The 11,403-nt window shown below is 42.8% G+C and overlaps 1 pseudogene; it reads right to left on the bottom strand.

Annotated features, from left to right (window-relative positions):
- Nucleotides 1-438: 438 nt before the first annotated feature.
- Nucleotides 439-3,369, bottom strand: LOC120548874 (annotated as a pseudogene).
- Nucleotides 3,370-11,403: the final 8,034 nt, after the last annotated feature.

Below are 11,403 nucleotides of genomic sequence, written 5' to 3'. Positions count from 1 at the left end.
TGGGTTAAATCGATCCAAGGACAACAGAAGGGGTTAAGGGGGAGACACCCCAGTGAATAGGGATAACATATCAACATGAAACCTCCCCAGTTGATAACTAATATTAGGTCAACTATTGTTTTCATTACTAGTTTCCTGTAAATGTATGTTTAAATGAGCAAATGATGCATTTAGTTGTAAAATATGATTACATTTGCATACATTTCCAGGATGGAAATCAGAACATTGGAATAAGACTGAATAGAAATCCTTGTTTCATTTCGTCAACATATTAGAGTCCAAAGTTTTTACAGAGGGCACTTTGGATATCTCTGTTTTATCACTCCATTAATCAGAATGTGGTGGCAACAACCATTAAAGAAAATCTGTATAGCTCAAATGCTATGGAACCAAAATAGCCCAACTGAATTGTTAATAAAAACATGTTTTAGTCTCCCCTTAAACAAAAAACTGCTGTGTAATAGCCTCTCTCACGGCCCTGCCAGTAGGGTAGTCAAGGGTGATGGGGTCTACCACATCTGGAGGTTGCTGGCTGACAGGTGGGGCTCTCTCCTTTCTTATCGAGGCCACATTGTGGAGCACGACACAGGCTGTCACAATTTGAGGCCACTCGGAGGCCACGTAGGCAGTTGAAGCAGGCTTTAATGATGACAAAGGTCATCTCGATCCTGACTCTTGTTCTGCTAAGGGCCACATTAAAGGCATTCTGTGGTCCTGTGTTCGGGTCAGGATAGGGGGTCACCAGAAAGGGCTGGCAGGCGTACCCTCAGTCCCCTACCAGCAATTCACTGAAGAGCCCTGAAAATGAAAATTAATATTAGCATTATCAGTATTACAAACATGCAACATATTACTTGCAATTGCCATACCTTTCTCTAATCTGTGGCACAGTGCAGACTCCCTAAAGATCCAGGAGTCATGGACAGACCCAGGCCACTTTGTCTCAATGCTGGTAACCAAACATTGATGGTCACAAGTCATCTGCAAAATCATCTTGTGTTAAAAGTCCATCCACATAACTGCATTAATGTGAGGGAAACATCAATGTGCATTAGAAGGACTCCTCTTTTACCAGTACGACCACACGTGTTGCCTGTTCTTTATGCTTTACCGGAAAGTTGATGCTGTGGTATGAGTTGCGATTAATGAAATCGCCTTCATTCTCCCCCAGCGATGTAGAAATGGGGATATGGGTGCAGTCGATGGCACCAATCACCCTCGGGAAGCCTAAGGAGTAACGCCCTGCAGCGCCCTGATATGACATGAACTACTACGACTACCATTTGAAGTCACTGTTCCATTATTAATGTGACTATTATCGCCACTGTTCATCACATCCCCAACCGGCCCGTCAGACACCGCCTACCAAGAGCCTGGGTCTGTCCCAGGTTTCATCCCAAGAGGGAGTTTTTACTCGCCACTGTCGCACTGCTTGCTCTTGAGGGAATTACTGTAATTGCTGTAATTGTTGGGGCTTTGTAAATTGTGTGGTCTAGACCTACTCTATCTTTAAAGTGTCTCGAGATAACTCTTGTTATGATTTGATACTCTAAATAAAATTGAATTGAAATTGAATTGAGTATGATAAATTTCATATGCAACGGTGAACATCATGAATGAACCCGTAGAGAAATAACGCAGCGCTAAGCATACAGTCTGTGGGACTGTGAGCGCATGGCTTCGATGTGTCGCATTGGCAACATGCGGCTCAAGAATCTGACAAAGATATGTAATTCCCTCCGCTGAGAATCTATATCTTTCAAAAAGATAGTCATCAGGGAATGACAAAGGGTTTGTCGGTCTCTAAATGTTCTGGCTCTTCGGAGCGCACCTCTCACTATCCGTGCACCAAGCTCCACAGGATCTTCTAAGATGCCATTATGATCAAGAATTAATGGGTCAGTGGGCGGTGCTTTAAACCGGTTGATCTCTGATCTCCAACTTAACCTGTTCCTGACCTAAGGCCTGTACTACAAATCCAGATCAACATGGCCTGGATTTAGTTCAGTTATCCGGCTTCACCTAACCTAACAACCGCGATCCCGCATAAGCTGTACAACGGCGCTGGTTATCAACTAGTTCAGTCAACCCAGGGTTTCCCAATCAGCAACCCGCGCGTTCACATAAAAGAGGCGGTGTTTGCACAGCACGACCAATCGCAAACATCTACCAGAGCCACATATTTTACAAAGGAGAGCAAACTATAATTCTACATAAATATGAAGAACACAGACTCGGTTTTACAGGGAAAACGCAATACAGTCGCTGCTTCCTAAAACAGGAAGGAAAGCTGGCAAAAAAATAGCCAACACTGTAAATGCGTACGTCACAACGCTTATTAATATCACTTCCCCATCAGTCAGGACCAAGATCTGACCACAATTACATGTGTGCTTTCCATAAACTGTCATTGCTTTAGCCTATTATATTATCAGTTGCAACCCTTGCAGTGGTAAGCAATCATGAGAGAAAATAAAAACATAATTCTAACCGATGTGCGCATTGGCAACACACGGCTCAACGAGCCGACAAATATGTAATTCCCTCTGCTGAAAATCTATATCTTTCATAAAGATACCCATCAGGGAATGGGTTGTCTGTCTCTAAATGTTTTAACTTTTATGAGCGCACCGCTCTCTCTCTCTCCGCGCACCGAGCTCCACCAGATCTTCTAAGAACGTTGACACCGTTATCAATCGAGAATTGATTGGTCAGTAGGCGGTGCTTTTACACCGGTTGATCTCTGATCTCCAACCTAACCTGCTCCCGACCAGGTTAGGTGTTCAGCATAAGTTATCACTGCGATTGAACCCGGTACCAAGTGATCCACCGTCGTGATACAGAAAACCCTGGGTTGAACCTGAAGTTACCTCGTTAACGCTAAATCTTGCTTCGTAGTACAGGCCTCTGGTGTGGTGTGACTGTGTTTTTGTTTCATTTCCTCGTTTGGTTGTGCTTGCAGTGTGGCTGGTGTGTTTTTTTTCTTCCCTAATGTCATTTTCCACAGTGTGTGGACACGCCTCCTCCTGCTGCTCTCTTCCCACACCTGGCATCACTTCCCAATCAATTCACCTGAGACTCATCAGTTCATCACCTGCCTCTAAAGCCGAGTGTGACCTTCCTCTCCCTGCTGGATTGTTAATTACCCCGAGTATGAGTTTACTGCAGCTGTCATTTGATTCTTGCCTTAATCTAACTTGTCTGTTTCCGTGTTCTAGTAGAATACTCACATTCAGCAACTACCAGACCACTACCGGACCTTGGACCCAGTCATCTCTACACCAGTCTCCTGCCTACCTCAAACCCAGTTTCCCTCGCCGTCTTCACTGCCAATCTCCAGCCAACTACAAACCCTGAATCCCTCGTCATTCTCTACTGCCTTTTTCCAACCCACTACGGACCAGTTTTCTCCCACAAATAATTCTCACTCTGAGCCAAATAAAATAATTGTTCTTTTGCACCACTACAGTTTCCGCGTCTGAGTTCTGTCCCCACTTGTGACAAGAACAAGCATTTGGCCTGAGGACTGCTTTAATTTATTGTCAATGGATGCTAATGTGCTGTGGCTTATAGTGCTTGGTTTATCTCTGACATCAAGTGGAAAGTAGGGAAATGCACTATTGAGAACATCCATGTCAAGTTGTCCTAAAAGTACTACATATTTCATCACACACTTGATTTCTAATGGGGCAATGCCTTCCAGAATTACGTGCATGATGTCTTGGGGTGTTTGTTGGATCAAGTTAAAAGCTGGGAATTCTACCAGTTTACTCATTCTCTTGATCCCAAATGTAGTTTTTAAGCAGTTTCAGAGATACTCAGTATTGGCCCTCTCAATATCACTACACTGCTGCATATGTCTCTCTATTGCCCTTTCTTCAAAGCAATCCTCATCAAAATACAATTGCATGTCCTCAAATGTACATTCACACTGTCTACATTTCTTGAAAGCAAAACCAACACACTCTTTAAAAGCACAAAGCTCATGCTGAGCTAAAGTGTCCCCACATATCGAAACTAACGCTCCATATATTTTCACGTTCACCATTCCCAATTTGAATTCTAACACCTTCATATAGCCTTACTAGGTCCTCATGCAGCCTTCCCAAAATTCCATCAACTCCACATTCAGAGAGTTCGCTCTTCTTTGCATTGGCGAGTAGGCGAATCAAAGCCAGTTTTTTTATCTATATTTTGGATTAATGTTTCCAAATGTATAATAAACATTACCAACTTATTCTTACAAGCATGAGACCCAAGCGGGTTGCAAATTTCAATGTCAGAGTAAAGCATCATCTGTAAGGCAGAGGGCCAGGCAGAAAATAAGGGGTGTGATTTCATGAATTCACCATCTGTAATGTCATGCAAATATTTACTTCTGTATTTCTGTGGATCATCTATCAATATATCTATCTATCAAAGCAAGCAGTATTCCCAACAGTAACTTCCTCTGACTCTACAAAATGGAAATAGTCCTTAATCACACAGTCCTGCCTGTACGTTGTTGAAACAGAGGCAAACAGATCCTCCAACCGGTCAAATACTACCAGAGCCTCCTTTTCACGTTCACTTCCCTGATGTTGTTGGAATACTCTTCGTTGCAGACTCCTCAGATTGGTTACCAACACAGCTTGGTACTGTTGCATTGCCGCCACAACATTATTCACACCGGTCTGAAAAACAGGCCCAAAAGGACAAATAAAAATAACATTACATCACAATAGTCCAATATAAAACATTCATTTTGTACTGCCCTCAGAGAGATTACACCACCCTTTCAATGAGGATTAATAAGAGAAACAAACTATAATAATTTTTTTTTTTTAAATAGGGAAACAATGAACTTATCAATTGAATAACAGGGCAATAAAGCATAATGCAAAATAAATGCCTATCTAATTTGTGTTGAGCAAAAACAATTGCACAGGTTTAAAAAATAAAACATCCCAGAGATGTCAGTTGTGTTACAGTAAAAGAAGCTGCGAAGGGAACAGACTAACTGCACATAAAACTGAAAAAAATAATCAATGCTTGTGATGCTTGATAGACTGTCAGATTAACTACACTCAAAATAGAGGATTTAATTAATTTTGAGAGGTAAGCATGATGCTAAATGGTATACAAGCTTCATAGCAAGAGCACTCAAGACTGTGACAGTTTATAGACAAATCTAAATATTATCTAATGATCAGATTTGACATTGCAGATGATCAACAAAGCCAAAGAGTAAATTATGTTCATGTTGCATGCGGACAGACCTGCGAAAGATGGTGTCTTTCTTTTGCAGTCAACACGATAGCTGTAGCTTGTCTGGTCAGAATGTCCTGACAGGAGCATCCTTTAAAAGAACAGTCAAATCAGATGTGTGTGTAATAGGTTCAAGTATCTTTTGGTCATTTTATTTTTCTTGAAGAAACAGGAGCCGCATACAATGAGTTACACTTTATGCTGCAGATATGTCTTGTAACCTTAATGATTGGCATGACAAGTAGTATTTGCGTGGAAGACCAAGAGGATAAGACTCACTGCTCCTATTATTTTTATGAATTTTCAGTGTCTCTGCTTCATCTTCAGAGTATACATACATAACAAAATATCTTACTATACATGTTTTTTGTAAAAATTGGAGTGGAGCAGGTAATGTGTTAAAGGAAATTAACCTGCTCTAATCGCAGAATTGGCTGATTGTGCGGGAGCAGGGGGCTGCTAGGCCCATCTACGGTTGAAGATCAAATATGAACTACTGACCATGACCAACAACGATATACCCAGAAAAATCAAATGAAAAGAAGATACATGGAGCATTATAAAAGATTGTTATTGTGTGCTCAATAAAATTGAGGTATGTGTTCATATACATACCTCAGATTGGTGTGATGCAGAGAGGCCATCTGCAGGCTCACTTGGAAAATCTGGTATATTTAAAGTTGTTTGGATGGTACAGTCACAAGTCTGGCACATAGTAGGGTGCCATGGATAGGTGAGGGTGCTGTTGTCAAAGCCAGAGTACAATGACACTGAAATGTAGCTCAGCGTAAATTCTGTCAGGGAGACTTCATTAACGTTAACACTCTTCTCTTAAACTCATCAGCTGGTTTGTGGGAATGACGTTCGTGTAAACCAATCAGAATCAGGCACATATGTTCAAGCCAATCACAGCATGACAACCATGTTTTAAATCTGTGCTCTCCCCTGCTTCTGTCAGTTGTATTTTCAGACGAGAGTGCAAACCGCCTCCTCCACTTCCACCTCCAGGCATCTTCAACCACAGTGTTCTCGGTCTTCTTCCGGCGTACGGCTCCCTGTTGGCTTTTTTCCTCCGGTCTTCGGGTTTTTTGTCACCATCGGGGGATATGTTTGTTTTTTTTTAAACCTCAACAATCTATATATCTATATATATATATATATATATATATATATATATATATATATATATATATATATATATTTTACAATGGAGTCTAATCTCCAAAGTTTATGTACCTTCTTACTTTGCATATCTGCAACAAAGTCTCTCTGATTGAATTGTCAAAAGCACCAAAATGCTCTGGGATGACTGGGAATCAGGACAGGGTTGCTCTCTGTTCTCCACCATTGCATCCTCCATTAGTCGCTCTACATTTTCCACCATTGCATCCTCAGTTGGTCGCTCTACGTTCTCCACCGCATCTTCTGTTGGACTCTCTCTGTTCTCCACCATTGCATTAGTTGGCCTGTATTCGTGGACATGAAAATTAGAAGAGCCGGGGCCCAAACTCATACACAAGTCTTTGTGCATCAAAATACTTTTGCTACACTGGAATAATACAAGGTATGTATTTAAAACTAACCCATAACTGGGGTTGGATCCAATGTTACAACAACTCACATCATATTGGCCCAATAGCCTACTACGACTTTGACATCATGCATTTAAGTCACAATTTAAAAAAGCAAAACATTAGTTCTGAAAATAACTTTTTTCTCTCTCTCTCTCTCTCTATCAGTCTCTATTTTATTGCACTTAAATCGTCCGCATGAGGCAAACTTTTACCGTAAAGCTAACCTCTCTCTTGCAACACTGCTCATATATGTTGGAATTATTTATTTTTACTGCATATATTATGATGTTTTGGGATAATATGGTTATTGATTTTCTGGAGTCGGATTTCCCTGAAGGCAACACAGCCTGTGATTGATAGACATGATTGGTTAATTTACTATTTGTGGGCGTATACAGGAAGACAGGTAATCATTATTGTACCGTCTATGTTCACTTCAGACGCCCATGTGGCCGAGAATCTGGTATCGTTATCTTTTACAACCTGATGAAGACTTAAATGTCGAAACGCGTTGTAATAAACAAGTTTGACAGCTACACCATCACGCCTGGAAGACTCTTTAGTCTATTTTAGTTGCACTGAGTCTAGTTTAGCTAGGCTGTTTTCTGCTTCACTGCTGACGGCTCGTAGCAAAATGGACGTCTTTTATGAGGACTGCTTTGACGGTGAATACGAGGAGGAACCAGGGACAACGAGGGGACGACTCACCACCCGGGAGTTCGGCGAGCCCCCCGAGCCCCGACAACCCTCGTTTGACCAACACCAGTATGCTAGCTACCCCATTAGCAATGAGCCAATGTATATGAATGCAAAACGTGCTAACTACTCAGCTAATACACCAGATTATAGCTATTACTATCCCGTTAGCAGGCCTGCTAACGATTATCAGTATAGCTACAATGATAACGGGCCTACTGACAACTATGCTAGCCGAGCTAATAGCAACCGCTTTCAAGCTAGCTATGCTAACGTAGCCAGGCCCAATAGCTACAAAGGCCCGCAACAACAAGCTCCTAATAGCTACAACAGCCCTCAACGACAGGCCCCTTATAGCTACAACGGCCCTCAACAGCATGCCTCTTATAGCTACCGGCAACAACCAGCTGAACAACAGAGCTTGGAAGGGCAGAAACGGCCGGTGGAATCGCCGCCGTCAAGCCCAGAACAACAGCGGGACCCGCGGGCAGAGTGGCTCGCGGCCGATCCAGACAGAGAAGCACGCAACAGGGACGCCAACAGTCAGACTACAGTAACCAAAGGTGGGCTAACAACTAATGGGCAGCAGCCCCAGCACAGCGCCAGCCTGACCCAGATTTTACTATTGTGACTCGTACTATCCATAAAATCATTAAAGCTGCTCATCACCATGCTAATGCCTCTGCACAGAATCCTCCATGAGCTATTGCTAAGCTAACTAAGCTAATCACTGAGGCAATTAAACCTGCAGGGCCGACATCTGAAACTGATGGACTAGTGAAAGGAAATGCAGAGATGTGGGAGGAATCAACATTATTGATCTTACAGAGACATTATGTTGAGCCAATAAAAGCTAATCTGCAGAGCTTGGTTGGGCTACAGTTTGATGATTGGCAAACTACGATATAGCTGCAGCATGGGCTCGGAGCCATTTTGGCCACAGATTATGCTAAAATCGGGGATGTTCTACAGTCCCGCACTAAGCCAACCACTCAACCTGCTGCACAGTCTCGCACACTTGTCTCCCCTGTAGCACAGAGCAAGGCGGCGGAGGTACAGGTCTGTGATGACAGGACCGCACAGCCAACACGCACAAGACTGCAGCAAAACTGGAATGATGTGGTGATAGAGGATCAAGAAGAGCAGCCACTGATGCCCCAAACCAAGGTCCCTCGACCCCTGTACCAATCAGCATCACGGTCTCAGATGGAGAGACCCCTGAGAAAGTGGCTATGCGGCCATCTCGAGGTGTGATCACCACAGAAGGTATTTCACCACTAGGGAACATAGGGCCACTTAACACAGCACTCATACAGACTAGTCTGACTTTTGAAACCCCTATTGTAGAAACACTGTGTTCACCTTTCAGACATGCCAGCACAGATGACAAAATGAACGACTGGTCTCTGGTGGCTCGAAAAAGCTGGTTATTTATCGGAGATTCAAATCTATGTAGATTCCCTGCCTATAAAGAGATGCATATTCAAGTTGAGAGCTATCCAGGGGCCAAATTTGAACATGCAGAAGCCTTGTTGGCTCACACTGCTGTTTCTCCAAAGGTCGAAAAGCTCGTTCTTTCCTTTGGTATTAATGACAGATCTAAAAGTGCGGTGAGAGTTACCAGGGATTTCCACTGGATGCGTAACAGCTGCGGACCGGCTCCGCGCTCCGCCGTCCGTCAATACCCACTGGGTCCGGATTTGTTGCGGAACGGCTGCGGCCGTGACTGACAGCTGTAGTCACGAGGACCCGAATTCAGGTAGAATAGAACCACAAAACCAACAACAGATTGTTTCCATCCAGAGGAGTAGAGGGGAACTGTGTGCTGTGTTTTCAAGGTGTAGTGCAGGGAAATATGATTCGCCGTGAGCACGGTGTATTTTATTTTGAAAAATAACTGGATATTTATTTTGTTTCTGTGCTCGCCTTCCTGTCCCGCACTATCTGCCGTGTGCTGAATTGCTGCGGAGCTCTCTGTCGTCCGTCAAAAAAAGAAGCTCTGCGTATCTGCTGCGGACTGACTGAACTGGGACGGAGTCGGGACGTCGACGTTCCGCATCCAGTGGAAATTGCCGGTTACCATTCCATGTGTAGAGAAGGTTCTTCAGGTGGCTTCAGTAGCCTTTCCAAACGCTCGAGTTTTAATCCCTATCCTCAACTTTTCTCGCCACCTAGCACACCAGGAGCAAGAACAGTTGAGAGAGATGAATGAACATTAGGTTACCTACCCTGACCATATTTCACAACTGTCAAGAGCGCTTTTCATTACAAGAGCCGACAATATTCATTGGACTGAGCCCACTGCTAACCAAATGTTTCAACACTGGGTCTACCATTTAAACACAATGTCCCCCTGAAGACCTCAGAGGTTGTGGGGTTGAAAACAGTTGTTAATCTTTCAAGGTCGTTCATTTTGACTGCTGCGCAGACTACCTCACTTGACAGAGGACTGACGTTTATCCCATCTATCCATAAGCAAACTCACAAAGAGACTAGGGACATTTTAAGAGCTGACGTGCAAAACTACCATAGGCATTTGAAGCTAGCTGTTTATTATCAAAATAAACCAGAATCCACACAACTACCGTTCATGCCAAAATCTACTTGGTCTCCTGCTCTGGCTCATTTGCCCCCGGAAGTTTCGCAGTTAATCCAATTGGATCTAAACACTCTTCAACATGACTACAGGGTTGGCTGGACCAAATCCAATTTGTCAAAATTGGTCCAATTCAGCTCAGGTCCAATAATAACATTGTGTTGAAACCGGAGGATAAGGAGAGCGCCGTGGTTATTATGGATAGAGACGACTATTTACACGAGGGATTCAGACAATTGAACGATACGTATTATAAAAAATTGGATAAACCCATTTAAAGAGAAACAAAAAGTTTACATCACAAAGTTCATCAACACTAAACAAAAGAATTTCCTCCTGAGCGATAAAGAGATTATGAGTTCGACGGCCACTATTATTTACAAGTCCGCGGCACAGCTATGGGACGAATTTACGCGCCAGCATACGCAAAATTTTTATTGCACGCTGGGAGGCTGGAGCTCTAGCTTCCTGCCCCCTACAGCCTCTCCATTACTTCAGGTATTTGGATCCATTCAGTGGCAGAATTTTATAACTTTTTGGACAGATTGAATCAATACAGCGATTCTATTAACCTCACAGCGACATTGAGCTCAGATTCCATTAATTTTCTGGATACATCGACCTTTAAGGGACCCCAATTCTCAGACACACTCAAACTGGATATTAAAGTATTTTTCAAGGAGACTGATAGCCATTCACTTTTATTTAGGTCAAGTTACCATCCACGAACATACATTTGCAGGCTTAGTGAAGTCCCAGCTGCTAAGGTTTGATAGAATCTGCACAAAACGGGAGGACTTTAAAGTCGCTTTCAAGGTCCTCTTCTCATCTTTGTTGAAGAGAGGCTACGCAACCACCTTACTGCGCAGGGCCCTCAAAACGTTTCAAGAGGTGAAACCCATTTGTGTCAATTTAACTCTGGCTATTGTGGTTACATACTCAAAGCGAATATGTCATTAGTCCGAAAATTAAAAAATAATTTCAATCACTCAGGAGGAAAAACATTTTTAAAAGACCATAGGCTTATTGCCGCTTATAGAAGATATAAAAACTTGAAGGACTTTTTGGTCAGGTCCAAATTGCGACCTTTGAACCCACCCAAATCAAGAAGATTGAACAGTTTTTATAGACGTTATAAAACAGTAGAAAATAACATAACTAAAGAGGCAGATGTTTTAGATGTCCTTTGCAGTGTGTCGGAGAGACGGGGAACACGCTACTGACCCGCTTCACACAGCACAGATACAATGTTATTAACCAGGAGAATCTCAACAATCCCCTGGTTAAACA

Source organism: Perca fluviatilis, chromosome 20 (assembly GCF_010015445.1).
Source record: "Perca fluviatilis chromosome 20, GENO_Pfluv_1.0, whole genome shotgun sequence".
NCBI lineage: Eukaryota > Metazoa > Chordata > Actinopteri > Perciformes > Percidae > Perca > Perca fluviatilis.
Note: the sequence above shows the minus strand (reverse complement) of the source record. Positions and strands in the feature narration are given on the sequence as shown.